An 18,196-nucleotide genomic window follows, 5' to 3' on the forward strand; every position below is an offset into this window, starting at 1 on the left:
GAAGACCAGGAGGAACTAGGCAGCATCATTCTCTCAAGAGATTTTCAAATGCTGTTTTAACCATTATTAGGCCTTGTCTGCATTGGTGGAGAAATAATACAGGACACAGCCAGAATTCTGCAAACAGAAAGCCAGCTGTGTAGTATCTGGTTTGATTTTCAAGAATCCTATTGTGTGGTTCTCTACTGGTCATACATTTTCTTTTAGTGACATTGGAATGCTTCACTGGTCCTGAAGTTTCTATTTTGTGCAGACATGAAATCCCAATTTTGTGTCCATTTTTCAGGTTTTCCTAATCCATCAGGCAACCTATAAGATGATCTACTACTTTTCACAGACATATACGTTTCACATGGCAATAGAAGTGGAATTAGAAATCAAAAAAGATTCCTGACACCACTGGACATAATATTTTACCACACTGCCATTTTAATGAAATATTGCATTTATGTGCTCTATTCATTCACACCAAATGTGGATTTTTCTTTTGATCCACAGATTATGTGAATCATAAGCATTTTTAAGAGTCCATTGGTGCTAATGGAATTGGGCCTCTTAGATCAAGTATTAAGTTGAGAGATTAAAAAATTGCTAGATATCTTTAAACTATTAATAAATTGTGGGATTTGGCAGCATTAGAACTGAAGTTTGGGTTTTCTTATGCTAAGCATTTTACTTGTTCACAAATAGCTGTGAAATATAATTAAACACTGCATTTTCTATCAGTTAATACTTTTATGGAATTTGATTATTTCCTTCAGTTATTAATTGCAGAATTGAAGCAAGAATTGTTATTCCTCAAATTTTACCTTCCACATGACAAAATAATTTAAGTAAGTGTGATGACCTTACAATAATTGCATGCAATAAAATATATGATTCTCAGCAGGAAACTTAAGGGTAGTATTAATGTTTGCTTTTTTTACCTTTTTATTGTTTGTATTTTGGTTAGCATGGAGCACATATGATGTAAGAATCTTAGAAGGAATCTGTGGATTGCACAAGATGATAATATTTCTTGTGTTTAAGAGCAGGGGAAAAACTGTCCTTACAAGCGCCAAAATAATTAGAACTCAATTTTAGAAATGTATATTTTCAGAAAACAAGCTTAATTCTCAGAAGAATAATATTAGCACTCATTAGGGGACTGAATGCTTTGGGGTACTGTTAATGAAATTCATAGCCTTTTGCCTGTGGGCTGTCAGTTTGAATTCAGTGTAACTCAGTGGAGATTGAAAATTGGCCTATTTAATGGCCTTTTAGTCATCTCTAATGAATTGAGTTTGGTGGGTCTCAGTCCCACAACATAAACTACTCACGCTGCCTTCTCCTAACTGGCAAACTCCAGAGAAACCACTGAACTTAATGGATTTTGGGGAAAATTAGCCTCTGGTACCATGGAGAAAAAGCAAAGAAAAGCAGAAGCTGTGATAGACGATGGTTACACCAGCACTAACACACACATTATTTTAAAATGTGCAATGTATAGTGATATATAAGTTTATAAATTAGCAAATTAGCTGAGCATGTGACATGTTGCCACACAGCTATACTGATTGTAACATGACAAAGACTCCCAAAGGGGATATCTACACCTGTGCATAATATCATGACAACACATTAAATGTTTAAATGCCTCTGGGATTCACTTTTGTCAGAAAAAAAATAGGATCAGAACAGATATCTGGGTATCTGGATAGTAACTGCAGCTACAGAAAATTATGCTGAAAACAGTTATTACCTAGTGTGCCTCCATTACTTCACAGCAGTCAAATGCTTCTGTATTTTTGTTACAGGTATTTAATTTAATATTAAAAACCATACTAATAACATTTCCAGGATCCTGTAGAGAATATATGCCAGTTTTATTTATCCATATCATAACAGAACTGTTCCTAATGTCTCACTGAAATTTCTCAGTACAGTTTAAAGCTATTATGTTTAGCCTTGTCTGCAGTGGACTCAGTGAACAATGGATTTTTCTGCCCATGGTCTTTTATTCTCTAGACTAAATAATCTCACACATTCCTATTTTGAATTAGGGTCACATTTTCTTAAATGGTGAATTTCCCCCCCCCCCCCCCCCCCCCTTCCTTGTACTGTCTTCTACTGGAAGTTTTGAAAGAAATTTTTCTTGAAATGCAGAGGCCAAACCTGAACATACAGATGAGGCTTCACCAGTATTAAAGATGAGGAATTCCTCCTATGTCCTAGATATGACAGTTCTGTTTATGCATCTTTCTGTACTGCAGCTTTTTTCACAATGGTGTGACATTGTTGATGCATGTTCAGTTTGTTATTTACTCTGATCCCCAGCCCCTTTTCTGTAAACCTGGTATTTATTCATCTGTTCCCAGTCTTGCAATTGTGCAATTGTTATTTTCCTGCTTAAATGTTGAAGTTGGCACTTGTATTTATTCAATTGCTTCATATTTCTGCAACTACTTTTTCAGGAAGGTTTTGAATTCTTTTCTTGTGCTGTAACACACTTCCAAGCTCCGCCAGTTTGGCACTGTTGGCAAATCCAATCCGTATAAACTGTATTCTGTCACTTGTTTAATTAGACTTGGTATCACACTCAGGACATACCCACCTCCAGGGAACCGTATTTTCTGTCCTGCTATTTATCACGGCGAAACGTTGCTGATGTAATTTTGCACCACTGAAGTAATTTCATTATGTTGTGTCTTATGCTTGCTCAATTAAGACTTCTCTGAGGTGGTGTCAGAAACCTTACTTAAGTCAAGCCATAACCAACCGAGCACGACTCACATCCAAGGCCTGTTCCCCTGTCGCAGCTTGGGATGAGTTTGGCTTGATGTGATTTTTTTGACAAATGTGTGTTGGCTGTAACTTATCACTTCATTAACTATCATGTACTTAAAGATGTGTGATTATTTGCTTCAGTACTTTTCTGGGAATGGAGGCCGGAATGATTGACAGTGCCTGGCTCTACCTAATCCCCCCTTTTGAATTATATGTGTCTCTCCTGACATCTGTTGTCTCCCGCAGCCCTCTGACCACCGCTCACACCTCTGACGTTGTGTTTATCAGCTTCTCTAGTGTGAAATCTCCCGGGCCCAGCAAGTCTGAAGGGAAAAAATTAACTGCTCTGAGCAATGTCTACACGTTTAGCATTCTCCCCCGATTCTGGGAGAATTCCCTCTGCGAGCCGGGGTTTGCTTCAGCAGCATTAACCTGAGGAGAGAATGGCACCGATCGTGTCCTCCTGTCACCTCCTGGCCGCCCGTGCCCCGGGCCCTGCCCGCTGCGCTCCGGTTCCCCGCGCCCGGGGCACCGTCCGCAGCAGCCTGAGCCGCAGCCTGAGCCTGCCTCTGCCTCCTCGCTGGCTCGGCAGCGCTCCGGCGCAGATCCTGCCGCACCTGACCTGGTTTCCCAGGCTGTGGGAAGGGGGGGCCGGCAGGGCGCGCCGGCAGCCGGTGTTGAGCGCCCCGCGCGTTTGGGGCGCCGCCCGCCGGGACGTTTCCTCCGAGCCCGCGGGGCCGCGCCCGGGACCGGGACAGGCGCGCGCCCGTCGCGGTGGGGACGGGGCGCGCGCTCACTGCGGGGGAAGGGAGGGGACGCCGCGCGCGTGCGCCCTTCGCCCGCCGCGGGGCGCGTGTGTCCGTGTGCGTGTAGCCGCGCGCGGAGCGGCGGGGCGGTCGGGAGGCTTGCGCGATGACGTCAGGACGGCGCGCGCAGGACGTAACCCCGGCGTGACGCACAGCCCGGCGAGCCCGTGAGTTTCCCGTTACGATTTATTTTTTTCGTATCGCGCCCCCGCCGCCCCCGCCCGGCCGCCGAGCGAGGGAGGAGAGCGGGAGGCGCGGAGCCCCGCGGGCCGGGGGGCGCGGCCCGGGGCCGAGCGGAGGGCACCCAATCCGGGCCGGGCCGGGCCGGCCGCCCTAGCGGCGGGTGGCGGAGCGGGCGGCTCTGCCCCATCCTGCCGCATCGGGAACATGGCGGCCACCTCCGACCTGGTGCGGCACCGCGGCTCGGCCGCAGCCGCCCCCGCCGCGGTAAGTGGCCAGGCCTGGGCGGCGGTGGCGTGGCGGAGATCGAGCGGCCGCGGCAGAGCGCTGCCCTCCCCGGCCCGCCCTTCTCCAGCCCGGCCCGTCGCCTCTCTCCGTCCCTTCAAGCGCCCCTCGCCACTTCCCCGAGCCGGCGAGCGGCTTTCCCGGTGCCCCGGCCGGGCGGGACACAAAGGGCTGTGTCGAGGAGGGTTTTGTTCGGTCACATGAAGCGGCGCAGCCAGTGAGCGCGGAGCGGGGAGGGGGAGTGGGGCCGCCGCCATTGCCAGGCGCGGAGGAGCTGGGCAACCCGGGGCCGCCGCTCGGGGCCTAGGGCCGGGCCAGCGACGGTGCGGCCGGGGGAGCCAGGTAATGCCCCGCGGGCGGGGCGGCCGGGCGGGACGATGCCGTCCTTCGAGGGTGGCCGGGTCACCCTGGGGGCCCCGCAGGCGTCCGTGCCCCGCCGCCCGTCCCGGCGGGTCCCGCAGGGCCGCCTTTGCTCCGCCGCGCGTCTTCCTGGAGCGGGTCCCGCCCGCGCTGCCCCCCTGTGCTGGCGGCCAGCCCGGGAAAGGTTGTGTTGCCGTCCTAGGACAAGGGGGAGCGTGCGCTCCTCGCTCTCCCCTTCGTTCCCTTCCTGCTTGGTGTGAAGCGGAGGGGCTCTGGAACTCCTGGTGTCGGTACAAAGGGCTGGCGAGTCCTCGGCCCGCCGCGGCGCTGCCGGTGTGCCCTCCGGGAGCCGTGGTAGAGCTCCTGGCGCGGAGGTGGTTTACAACAGCGAGGGAAAAGTTACCAATTCAGGTATCAAAGTCGTGTGTTCGGGCTCCCAGCAGCTTCAGGATCTGGCAGTTTCTCTGACAAAGTTTGTGTTACCAGCTTGCAGAGATGAGCATCGTCTTGACAAATGGAACTTGTGTGAAATGTAGGAAGTTTTTATTTATCTTCTTATTGCTTGTGTATAACCTTCAGCCTATTGGCAATACCTCTGTCGTGGTACTGTGGTCTGTAAACTGACAAATCAAGTGGTAATGGAAAGCAAGTATGATATATCAAAATAGGTTTCCATCAGTGCTTTGCAGCTCTAGTCCTTTAAGCAAAACCTCATTTGAGGTGATATTCTGATTCCTGCCCCCCTTTCCAGCGCATAATTTAATTATGAAGATTGTGTCATGGAGCTTTGCTTTCAAACGCATATGAGGAATGAATGTGCACCAGATTTTAGAGTGAGAAGTCATTTCATGTTGTATAGAGTAATGAATGAACGCACTAATTAATTGACAGTGTTTTTTAATACAAGTTGCAGCATAATTTTTGATTCAAAGTATAAAACAAATTTTAAAGGGAAGATTCTTCACAGTGGAGGGTGAAGTGCTTCAGAGCACTTGTTTTGGTAACTTAATGTGATTCTTCTGTGTAGAATTCTTTACTACCTGACTTGTGCAAGGTTGGTGATTCGAGGATGGAATAAATGGACTGATGAGACAATGCAGAATAAATCTAGGAGAGCTTTTAGTGGGTCACTCAGGTACGAGAAAATGCAGCAGTTTTCTTATTGCAGAGGAGTTTAAGCAGAGTGCATCAAAGAGCAGTGCAGTGTGACAGTCCTGTTACACTGACTTCGAGTCAGAGCTGGTGTTGCAAACCTGTATAATGTAACTGCAGAGGGATATGGTGCAGTGTTATACAAGAATTACAGTAAGAATTGAAATTAATAATCTTCAGAATATCTTAGAATAGTTTCTTCTGATGTCTAATATTCATTCCAACAGATTTCATTTTTACCAGAAAGACCAACCCAAGGAACAGTAGTTCTCTGGAGGAAAACACCTGTAATGTCACCAGAGATACTTGACTTGTATTTATATACCTTTTTTTTTTCCTTTTGTTCAGTCTGCATGATTTTTTGTTTTTTAATTAAAAAATGTCCTGGGCAAATATCACTGTAAAAAAAAAAAAAACCAAAAACCAACCAAACAGTCAAGGGTGCACTACTCTGACATTTTTTTTTTATTATTTTTATTTTTAAGTTTCATGAAGTCTAGTGTTTGATTTATGCTTGGTATCACTAGGAGCAATATGCCTAGGAAAGTATGAAAGTTCTTAATGCAAAAAGGGAGTTGAACTCTCAACAGGTGACCTGGCTAGTAAGAGAGAAAGCATCTTTGGAGCATCTTTGTGAGCTTATTTAATACAGAAAAGATTGATTGACATAGGAGCATCAGCAGCTGAATAAACAGGATTTTAAACCAGAATGGCAATGCCTTTGACTTTAAAATAACTGAATTTCATATGGACACTGAAGTCAAGGGTTGCCAGTGGAATATCTTGGGCAATAGCTTGTGCTTTTGCTTGCAAGTATTACCACAGCCTACTAGTGTGTATACTTATTAAATTCAAGGCTTTTCAAGTCACTTATGGAGAAAATGGAATTGGAAAAGGAATAAAATTCTCAGTAGTAATAAAGCACACATGTGCTCACACAGTTATCAGTTTCAAACACTTTCAGGCTTTTAAAAGCTCTTAACTTAAAACTGGAGAAAATACAGAAAAGTTATGTCACTTGGTTTGCAGGTTCACCTGATGTTGGTTTGAAATTAAAGGTTTTTGAACAGCTGCTGATTTACTATGTCAGTAACACCACCCTCATATTTTTACATTCTCAAGAAACTTTTTATCTTTAGCAAAGTTCAAGTGATGTGGCTATCAGAGAGCTGCCTTAATATATTTGTTTTATTCCCTTTATTCTTTTAGCACCAAATGCACTGCTCCAATGTTAGTTGCTACAAGCCACATTCAATTACTTTCCTTTGTGCTCTGGATTGCAGAGCATTTTGTATTATGTATCCAGAGACTGGGAAAATGACACTAAAATTAAACAATGTTGCACTCACTTAAATTGATTTTGAGGCTGAGTAAACTTGGCATAACCTCCAAAACCGGATTTGTTCAGATGAAAATAACGTCCACCCTACTTCAGAGTGTAAAGGAATCCCTGGTGAAATAAACCAAAACCAGTTTGTCTTCTCTGAAAATATATTAATTGGTCTTCCTGAGCACTCTGCCTATAAGCCAAATCTAAAAGCTGATTTTTGTTAATTAACATTTTTCCTTGCTTCATTTTTAACCAATGTAGTTCATATTGGTACTGCATAAAGAGCTTTAGTTACCTGTGGAAATTGTGATTGTTGTTCAGTCTGTCTGATATACAGAAAGATACTATCAGAATGAGTTAAAGGATTTCCTAAGTTTGTAGTATCACGAAGAAATATCCTTTTATGCCCAATTAACAAAAAAAAAAAAAAAACAACGAAAAACCCAGACAGAAAGCTCACATAAACATTAATGCCTGTATGCATTGTGTCCCTTAGATCACTTAATAGGAACCTTTCATGCAAGCAGTGATGGTAGAAGGTATGCCCAAGCTCTTTGATGGCAAGGATGTGAAACGGCCACATAAAAACAGATACAAATACCCTGCACCTCTGCAGTGACTCAGTAATCCTGTGGGATGCTCAAATCACAGTTCACCATCAAGAAAGACCATGTAATGAGTTTGCATAAACTTCTAATATGCGTTGTTTTTCAAAGTTTGAAAAAACATGATAGGGTTTGTTACTTACCTGGTCTGCAATTCAGTGTTTTGTAGTGAATATTTCATCTTGGTACAAAGTCTACGCAGAATCTACAGGATTTTCCTGTAGTGCTAGAGAAGGAGAGCAAGCTTTTTAAAAATTGCATAATGAAATATATTATAAAATAATTTCTTTTAAATCCAGTTGTGCTGCCTTTCTGTTCAACTGTACAAAGCAGCTGTTAGGTTGACAAAATGTTGCAGCCATGCCCTTATATTGCCAGTGAGGTTAAGTGGGGGAAGACAGAGCCTTAACAGTGTGTATGTATGTTTTGGTTACACTAAATGTTAAGTGATACAATCGTTTTGAGCAAATTTGGGATTACAGAGAGCTCTCACTCTAGTAGAAGTAACTGTAATGCTATCGGTATGGAACTGATGGTTCATATTAAATCCAGATACTGGAAATGGACTTCTCTAGTTGATGTTTATTGATTGATATTGAATGCTTTGTCTTACAAATAATTAACTAGTTTAAGGATGAGGGGCTATTTAGTAATTCACTATTTCTTGAAAATCAATCCAGTTTGTGAAGTTCATGCTCAAATCAGAATAAAGGTCAGATGGCTGGGTTTAGAAATATTTCAGGTCCATTGTTAGTGTTGTAACTTTTCAGTATGCTGAATACTACAAGTTAGATATTTAACATACTTAATTGGCTCTTTTTTCTTCATTAAGGGACCCTATTTTGTGAGTATTTGGATGCTTTGGAGTATTTTTTGCTTGCCTTAAATGGCTACTTGATAATGTTCATTTTCACAAAGCAGTGGGACAGGAGAGGGCGCATTTTGGGAAACAGGATGGGTGGAATTACAGATGCCTTATTGATTGGTCCAGTTGTAGCTGAAGGTATGAATTGAGATCATTGTACCTCCCCTGTTTTCTGGACCAACTGTAAGCACCATTTCTAAAAATACTTTCCAGAGAAAAATATATTTTCTGTAATTTACCTTTATTTACAGACTTTTACCTGATGGATCCATTGGTAGTTTGAGTTTAGTCTGAGTGAAAGACAGGGAATTCCTTAGCAAATATAGTCACTAAAACGTAGTGGTGAGTCCCTTCTGCCTGCCTTTTCACAGAATAATATTTTGGTACATTGCTGGCATTGAGTTGTGCTTTATTCCATCTGCTTTCCCATTGTGGCTCTTTGGTAGGGACAGGGGTGACTTTTCCAGAAGAGGCAAACAACAGGAGGCTAAGTGACTGCTTTTGGAAAACTGATCATTATGTCTGCTCCTAAAGCATGGCAGCTCTGAAGCTGCTCCTTGCTGCTTCTGGTAGGAAGTGGCTGGTGTCTGTTGCTTGCCTGGCTGCAGTCAGTGGGTGGTGGGTGGTGGTTTTGGTTTAGGGTTTTCATTGGTTTGGTTGGAGTGTTCTGGCTGTTCGGGTTTTTTTCTATTTTAGCATCAGGTTCTTTTTTTTTTTTTTTTTTTTTTTTTTTCTGGAGTGGTTGTCCTCTGTATATTTCTGCTGTTTGCTTCTGCTTCTACTCAGCTCTCCTAGGAGCACTATGTGACATAATTTTTGATACTTACTTTTGGAAAGCCCTCAATATTTATAATGTTTATTGCTGATACCTTGCTTAATTTTCAGATGTGGGCATATACAACAGTTTTGTGACTGTAGAGTTTCAAGAGCTGTATCTGATATTAACTTAGTTTTCTGAATTTATCTTTTTCAGTCAGAAGAATTTGGAAATTTATAGAATTTATATCCTAAAATAAGGCTCCCAACAACCAAAACAGTGGTTTTAGGTTACTGCATTTACTATTGTGTTTATACTTACGTAGGTTATTCTGTTTATGCATATAAGAATATTGTGTATTCTTATGAATGTTCTTTGGAGCCTTCACCAAAGACACTAGATTCTGTGTTCTCCCCTGTGATAATTAGCAGGGAGGGCAGGGAAGGGGAGTATTTTTTTCCAACAGAGGTATATTTTTGTTGTTGCTACTTAGCTTGGTATTAGAAACAATATTTTCAATAGAGGACAAGCTCTGCCTGCTAAGTTCCAATATATAAATCACATAGAAGTGCTGAATTTTTTGTTTTAATACCATAGCTGTGAGTGTCTCTCATGTGAGAAAGTCTTGACTGTGTGTGCTGTCATAGGGAGTGGGAAGAGGCAGTTCTGCAGCTGGCTTCTCACAGTTCTCTGCCACACTGAAGTGAGTACTCTTCCCTCTCTTGCTTCCTTTTTCTTAGTATGCTTATTGACATACTGAAATCACCTGATCTTTTGTGTTCTTGGGCAAAACTTTGAAACTGAGAATCTGTGGCATGTAATGAAAATAACTGCACTGTGTATGAGTTGTAATGAATATTAGCACTCTGAAATTACTTCTAAAACAGTTTCTCATCTTGTAGAAAGTTGGGAACAAAATGGCAGTTAGAACTCCCTAATCAGGTAGATATTAACAAAAAAACCATATTATATTGTGACAGTTTCTTTTCAGGGATAAAAAGGAGAAAGATAAGTTGGGGTGAAATGTGATGGCAAATTAACCTAGATAAGCCACCGTGAAAAAATTGGAAGGGTTTGGGGCAGTTACAGAATGGGAGGGAATAGAACTTCTATGTCTGGAATGCAAGTTGAACTGAAATGCTACAGAAACTGAGGTGGAAGGGTTGCTTGTGTTGTTACATAAACCAAAGATAGTAGGTACTGTCCATGGTTTTTTTCTAGATCTTTACTTAGAGGAAACTATTGAATGTCTGTTTTATTTGACTTCTCCTACAAAAGTGGTTTAGGATAGTGATTGTCTTTTTCTGTCCTTGTAAAGCCTTGCCTGTGTTGGACAGTAGTGACTGAAGTGATGAAAAGTAGTAGAATTGTTGGTGAGCTGCTTTAGCATGGATTCTTAGAGACCTTTCCTTTTGTTAGTGTTTTGGAGTAAGGTAGGTACATCTGTAGTGTTCTGTGCCACATTCCCCTAAATGCCAGGCCCTTGTTCCCAAACTTTGGAGGTGGTGAGACTTACTGTGGAATTTCAGTGTGATTCTCACTGCTGTACATGTGACTGGAAGAGTTGGTGGATGAGAGAGGTTGTTTCTTTCCTGGCATGTGTGAAATTTGGAGAGGAAGAAGAACGGCTTGTCCAGAAAAAAATTGTTCTCCAGGTACCTCTCTACCACAGTGGTAAGACTGCTATTGCTTTTCAGTGTTCTGCCAGCAGTACTGAAAGCATAACATACTTTTGCACAAAGGGGAATGCAGAAAATAGAAATGATGCTTGGAGAAGCCACCCAGGTTCCTATATAACTGAAACGCTGCAGTATTTCTAAAAATATCATACAGGTGCTGGGATAATTCACTTTTAGAAATATCTTTTAGACACTGAAAACAACTTTGGAATTTGCCTTCCATTTTTTTAGTCCAGTGAAGTGTTACCAGAGGTGAACAGAGATGATGACTTGTCTAGTAAGGAGTTACATCAAGAACAAATAAGCAGTTGTGTTTCTTTGTCTGTATATCTTTACAGATATTTATCAATATTTGTATATAGATGAACAGTTAAAAGTTGGAAATCTGTATTTTGGAACAGCATACAAAGTTCTAAATGAAGGCAATATTTAGGATAATGTACTGACATTCAATAAAACTGAAGGCATCCAGGTTCTGTAGTCTCTTGAGAATTTCAGCTATGTCCATTAGGAAATTAGAGAGATGAGTTGATAGTTTTGAATAAGAAATACTGCAGTATCACAGCAGGATCTTCCTTCACGTCATTTGGGGCATTAATGATGAGTTTGTTTTTGGGTTTGGCTTTTTTTGGGATTTTTTTTCTTGTGGAGCCTTTTAGTGAAAAGTAGGTTTGTTTGACTTCTGCAAGGTGATCACTTTGATCTTTAGGATACTGCGTGCTATTTTAAATGAAGTTCTATTTAATATATTTATAATAACTTGGCTTTAGGTCCATCTGGTAAGCAGCTCCTGAAGCATGCTGATGCATACTATTTTCAAAGGGTGTAAATAAAAAGGAGGGTGGATTAATTAGTGATCACCTGTGTTGTGGTTTCCATGGTCTTCTTTGATCAAAGTTTTCTTGCAACTTAGTGATGCTAATACTGGGAAGCTAGGGTGCTTTTGTCCAGAGTAATATCTCTGTGATTTCACTTTTGTTCTGACAGGCAGTTTTACCTTAACTTACCTTCATTTTTTAAAAGTAATTTTCCAGAATGCCTTTTTCAGCTGGAAACAGTGCTCTGGTTTTTACCTGCTTGAGGCTCTTCTTCATGTTTTCTGTCATAGTATATTCATTAGCATTTCTTCCTGTCCTTAAAGGAGATTTTAATATTCAGAAATAAAAACCAAACCTGTACGATGTTAAATAGGCAGCTGTTTGAAAGAATGTTAACTGTTAAAGTTGCCAATACATTTCCACAGGACAATCCTGTTAGTGTAAAAAACCCACCTCACTTCCACCCCCCCTCCAAAAAAACCAAAAAAAAACGCTGGCCAGAAAACAACAAAAAACCCTCCACCCCAAAACGCTCTTGGCATTTCAAGACTAAAGTACAAATCTGAGTGGTTTGTGGCTGCCTATATCTCATTAAAAAGTCAAAGATACTAATACCACATTTTTCCTCTAAATATTGTAAATTCCAAACAGTTTTCTAGTTCAAGGAAGAGCTTTGGTTAGAATATTCTGAAGGCTTAATTGTGGAGAAGCTAACCTGTTTTGTGGTGTAACTTCCTTTGTTTTCTGTTTTATTTGTTCTCGGAATTTCTTTGGTGTTGTGAATCTGAGGATAAAGGCAGGTTATTTCTCAAATTTGTAACAATACCTTATGTATTTCTGAACTTTTATCAGAGTTCTGCAGAGTCTTTCATGGCTCTTGTTTTCTCTGAAGCTATTTAAGGTTGATTAAGTAGGTACTGAATAAGTTCTGAACCTTTTTATCAGAATCGCTTTAATTTCGTGTGCTTCTATATGTTCTTTTTGAACTTAAGGAAAAGTTACTCTTGCTCCTTTTATCCATTTAAACTGGATTTCATATTCATACATATTCTCACAACGTTTAAGTGTTGGTTGTATTTTTTCAGTGGAAAACAAACATGAGGTCTTGAGATCTAACTTGTATGCTTACAAAATGCCCAATAATGAGGAAACACAGTAGCTCTGGGGCCAGTGGGTAGGAAAATAGCTCTATTTATGGGCCCAAAAGAAGGCACAGAACCTCTGTTGATGTAGAGCACTGAGCTTTGGGACATATTAGTCATTGGGAATTTATGAAGCCTTTGAACAAGGTATTCAGGAGCGTTTTATTTTAACTGTGAATGTCCAAGACAATGGCAAAGTTTCCTTTATCTTTGGTGTTCACTTTGGCTTGATTTAAGAAGTTTTGTTATTAATGCAAATACTGTTTACTTGCTAGAAGAAAATATTTTCGTCTTGGAATTATGTCCTTTTTAGAGTGGGTTTCTTTGCTTCAATTAATAAACTGTGTCTCTATTCTGAAACAGTAATGATGTGACTGACTTGTGCCATTTATACTCTTTGATTTTATGCAGTCTTAGTCCATGCAGATCCAGTTCTTCAGTGCTATCCCAGTAATCAATTGTAAAGCATATGAAACAGGCTTGGAGTATCTGTCTTGTCTCTTCTGTTTTTTGAGCTACTTTTGAAAGTTCGGTTGGGAAACCTGCTCTGGTTAGGAAAACTGACAAATGAAGAATATATGGATTCTTCAGCTCCAACTGGATGAAATACCTAAGGACAGCCAACAGGCTAGATATGCACAAGTGAGGATAACTGGTGTGGCATGTTGGAAATACCAAGTTTTTCCATTTGCCTTCGTGTATTTGGAAGAACTAATTCAAACAGCAAAAGAATCAAAGATTTTAAGCTTTTGCCTGAAACAAAAGGAAGTGAACAAGTCCACAAGCATTTAAAGGGTTCAAGGCTGAAAAGAGAAAGATTAATGAAACCCTGATCTCAAAGTGAAGCCTGCATAGAACTGCTTCATCTTCTTGCAATCTTGCATGAAGACTCTATAGATGTTTATTAAACAGTTTAGAAAGTAGACCTCAAGATACTGCATAACTTGAGTAGAATCCTTGGGGTAGATCTTGAAACACCTGCTTCCTAGCAAAATGCTTTTCATGGAATAATTTTGTAGCAAAGGCAGTAGCTTTAGTAAACTCCGTGAAATTTTACTATAGGAAGCCTTCCTGTATGATGACAATATTAATAATAAAGCTCGTGGACCTTGTCCAATGGAACACGGGACCATGAATAGGAACTTAGTGACGAGAGGTGGGTGCTGTGTCAGACCTGAACTGTGGTTGTGGTGCTGGTGGTGTGTGACTGGCTCGATTGAGTGTTCCTGATAGTAACTGGTGGTCACAAACTACATTTCAAAGAGGGATGTGGAAACATTTGCCAGTTTGCTTGCCGGGTCTGCTAGGATGACCTCAGCTGTAAGATGTGTGTTGTTCCTATTCAGAAAACACTAATGCAACTATCAGGCATGAAATATAACGTGGCGTGTAAAATATAACACAGCTGACTTAATTTTGTTGCATTGCTACAGCTTATCTAAGGTAGGAAGTAGTTTTTACCTATTTATGTAGGCCACAGACAATGCTGGAAACTTGGTGTCACCAAACCAAAGGTGAACATTGAGCAGCTCAGCATGGAATGGATTTTTACATTTTTAATGGCTATAGTGATAGTGGTGACAGCATATTATAACTTTCCTTCTTCACCAAAACCGTTCCTCTGCCACCAAAAAGCAGGCTCCTGCATAGTGAAGGGAAGTATATGTGGCTCCCCAAAGTGCTCTTTTCTTAGATTGTAAAGATTATAGCTTGTATGGCAACCCAATTAGGAAGCCTTTTGTAGCTTCACTTCAAATCTGCTAAGTGGTGGCTGAATCCTATTGTATGAAATACGTGTATATTTTATTTGGAAAAAAGCTTTTGCTGTAAGAATGGCAGTGCTGGAATTTAAATTTTTAAGTGATTGGTTTGGAATTTGTATTTTTTGGGCGGTTGTTATTTTCTTCCCCTTGGAACATTCTTTGTAGTCACAGCTTAGTCCTCTGATAAGGAAGAAGGCTGTTTGAGAGTTAGCAGTGCTGTTTACAGGGAATGATACCCTTGAGTGTCTACTCTCTCCTCTGCTGGAAGGTACTGTCATAGGGATATCAGAATAGAATCTCTGCCACACCAATTCAGAGTTCCCCATAAGCCTACCTTCATTTTAAGTGCAAGCCCTTATATATGAGCCATTTCTTAGCACTTCATGAGCAAAGCTTTGCGGATACTTATGAAAAGCGTGGATGAAATCTCTAGGCATTTTTTGTTAGATTTTACATTTTCATGGGCACAGAAAATGAACTTCCTTTGAAGGTAGGAACAGGAGATTCCCTTTCCTGCTATGCTCAGGAGATGTCAGAAACGCTGTCTAGACAGACAGCAGCAGGCATTAGAGCTCGTGATCCCAGCATAGCTACCCTTTCAACTGGAACAAACTTGTGAGGAACTGAATTTGGGATTAGGATCCTGTTTTGTAGGGAGTACTTAGTGCTAATACCAGTGCACCATTTCCTGCCATTGCTGTTACAAATGTTTATGTAATTCACTTTCTGTTCTCTACTGCTTTCTTTCAAACTGTCATGATAGCAAGAAGGAGAATTTTTTATTTTTTTGGAAGAAGAAAATAGTAATTTATCACTAATTTTGAGCTGGAGGATTTTAGGCTCAACTTTAAAAAAAAAATCTGCTTTGCAGTCTTAATTCAGGGAAGTGTTTCAAGTTTTGCCATTTGTAAGACTTTAGAAGCACAGAGGAAAACTTGGGAATTAACGTTTACACTAATTTGTCTTAACGTAGAAAATCTAGCGATATTCAGAGTAAGTGTGTTAAGAAGTAGTTTTTGGCTCCAGCACTGGCTTTGGTGTTGTAGTCTGTGATCTGCCAGGGCCGGTGGCTGCTGTCGGTGCGGTGACCGAGGGAGGCACTGCCTGCTCCGGCGGTCCTGCGCTGGGTCTGTGTTCTCAGCGCCTGCAGGTGAAAATAGTGAACTGCAGCGCTGCTCTCCCCTTTAAAGTATCTTGTAGTAGCAAACTGTTCCGTCTCCTAAATGGCGGGATCGGTCGTTTGGGGTTTTTGAAAAAGGGAACAGCCATGCTGTTACATTTCCAGTAGTGCAAACTGAAACTGAGTCGAGTGCAGCGCTGGAGAATACTGATGGGTAAGTACGTTGGAATGAAGATGGTCTGCAGGGAGGCATCTGAGGAGTGTATCCAGAGAGAGCTGCTGAGCCACTTTGCTGCCTTTGGGTTTATACAGAGGTTGCAGGAAGGACTGGTGGCTTTGAAACAGTGTTAAAGCTGGAAAGAAAATGGCTACCAGAAATTATTGTTGCTACAGTAAGAACATGGCGTGATTATTAATGTGCTGCTTTAGCTACTGTTAGAAATGTTGTGTGAGACAGTGCCTTGAAGTAAAAGTGTCCTTAAAGGGAACAGATATTTTAATCCATTTAGATGTAATGGATATCATCAGGCATTCTTATTTTAGAATGCCAGTCTATTTAGTGGAAAACTAATTTCTAGTAAATATGTTTTAAAACATCATTACTGCCTTTTCTACGCTAAAAAAATTACTTAATGGTTTTGAATTTTAATAGTAAACATAATGTCCTTATAAAACAATTTGCAGGGAAGAAAACAGTACAGAGATACTATTTTGCAAAATATGTTGTATCTGGTAACATAATTCTGGTTTTCTGATATGAAGCCATGAGTGGTTTTTCTGCATACAGCAAAGATTTGGGTTTTTTTTTAATACTACTTTATATTCTGAGTTTGAAATAAATATGCCCAACCTAGATCCTGGTTGAAGCTTTATAAATAAGGATCAAGGTATATGAATAAGGGGCATTATAGAGTGGAATCTACTTGGGAAACTGTATTGTATTTTATTTCATAAGGACATAAGTGTATGCACTGTGTAGTAAACTTCTTGCAGTTTTTTTATTAATAGGTTGCAGTTACATTGAGGAATTTCAGAGTTATTTTATGCAGTACATCAGGAAAGGGATATGTCAAGTTCAGTGAATGTGTGAAGAATAATTGATGCATTTCTGTTTCTGTCAAGATTCCACAGGTGGCAGATTGATGACAGGTATGGTCAGACAGTAAACTGTGTCTGCTCTTCATCAAAGTCCCGTATGTGTGGTGTGTTTTATACCTAGAGAAGATCCCATTTTTCTGTATTTTCTTCATCTTTTGGGATTTTGGTTCTCTGTCGGACTTCTTGACTAAAAAGGCACTGGATTAATTCAATAGAGGTGATAAACTATTTACAGTAATGTGTGCCAAATGCACATAAGATAAAACTTTGAAGTTGTAGAAAAATGAGTAGTATGTGAAGACAGATGTTTGAACTGTGGAATGGTGTTGCTTAGTGGTACGTTAAAGAGGATGCACTAATTTGATGGACACAATCTTAGCTTAAACTTTTTTACTTTTATGCTTAAATTGGCCTGCTTCATGTTTTTATTAAAATTTTGTAGTTCTGGGAAAGGGAGAGGACAACACTAGAAATGTGTAACATCACTGTGCAGTTTAGTATTTTAGAAACAAACTTTGAATATAAGAGGCTGCCTCAGATGTTTCTAAAAGTTTGCTTTTTTTAAGACACAAAATGCATTTTTTTTTTTTTTTTTTTTGCTTAAGGCTGTTGGTTCCTTAGAAAGCACTTCAGTGATCAAGCTTTCCTGGTTTGTATTTTCAGTTACTTTTCAGCTGAGAAATGGAAGGTGCAAACTTGGCCTAAAAATATGTAAGGAACCATAATGAAATTTCTCATAAGGTAGGGAAGATTTTGTGTAAATATTTTCTGGAATGCTTTTTTGCAATGCTTGTAGTCATAGGGGGTATGTCACTGTATTTTGAGGTGTTATGTGTAAAGCTTACATGATGATGTATGGTGAAGAAAAAATATATATGTGTAAATGTAAAACTTCAGACTGGGCACAGAGTGATTGTATAACTGGAAGGGTAGAGGCAGTTCCTGTCCAGGTAATGTACTGATGAGATTTTGCTGACAGTATAATGAACGGAGACGTATTCAGAGTCAAGGATGATCCAAGAGTGTGTACAGTGCCTTTTAGTAGTTTGGAGTGGAATGGAGGGATGATGTCATTCTGTGCTTTAAGCTTTCCCTGTTTAAGGAAAGCTGTAATATTTAAGCTATGTAAGTGCAGCAAATGAAGAGCTAGTTCATGTGGTCAAAATGAATAGGCTGAAGGGTGACTGAAAGTGTATGGATGTTTATTTTCAAGTGGTAGGTTGAATTGTAGCTTAAACAGGCAGAGAAATTATAAAGACAAATTATTTTTCTGTAGCTTGTTGTTTATGGTAGATCTCATTGTAAAGAATGCCATTTAATTTAGTAGGGTATGGATGGGCTGTAAACTTTTTAATATCAATGATACTTAGAATGCTGCACCCATCTTAGTTGAGGGGAGAAACTGCATTACTAAGTAACCTTCAGAAACAACATGTTGGTAGTATTTTCTCTTAAGGTCTTGAAATTCTA

At 40.6% G+C, this 18,196-nt stretch overlaps 1 protein-coding gene across 2 annotated transcripts in view; it reads left to right on the forward strand.

Annotated features, from left to right (window-relative positions):
* The first annotated feature begins 3,678 nt into the window (after positions 1–3,678).
* Positions 3,679–18,196, forward strand: part of ZNF644 (zinc finger protein 644) — a 48,585-nt gene continuing 34,067 nt past the window's right edge. Inside the window, exon 1 of one of the 2 annotated variants that reach the window (XM_062497074.1) lies at positions 3,679–3,739. The gene's annotated coding sequence lies outside the window, so the exon portion shown is untranslated. The remainder of the gene's footprint in view (positions 3,740–18,196) is intronic. The other variant, XM_062497075.1, reaches the window with a different exon arrangement.

This window comes from Cinclus cinclus, chromosome 8 (assembly GCF_963662255.1).
Source record: "Cinclus cinclus chromosome 8, bCinCin1.1, whole genome shotgun sequence".
In the NCBI taxonomy this organism is placed as follows: domain Eukaryota; kingdom Metazoa; phylum Chordata; class Aves; order Passeriformes; family Cinclidae; genus Cinclus; species Cinclus cinclus.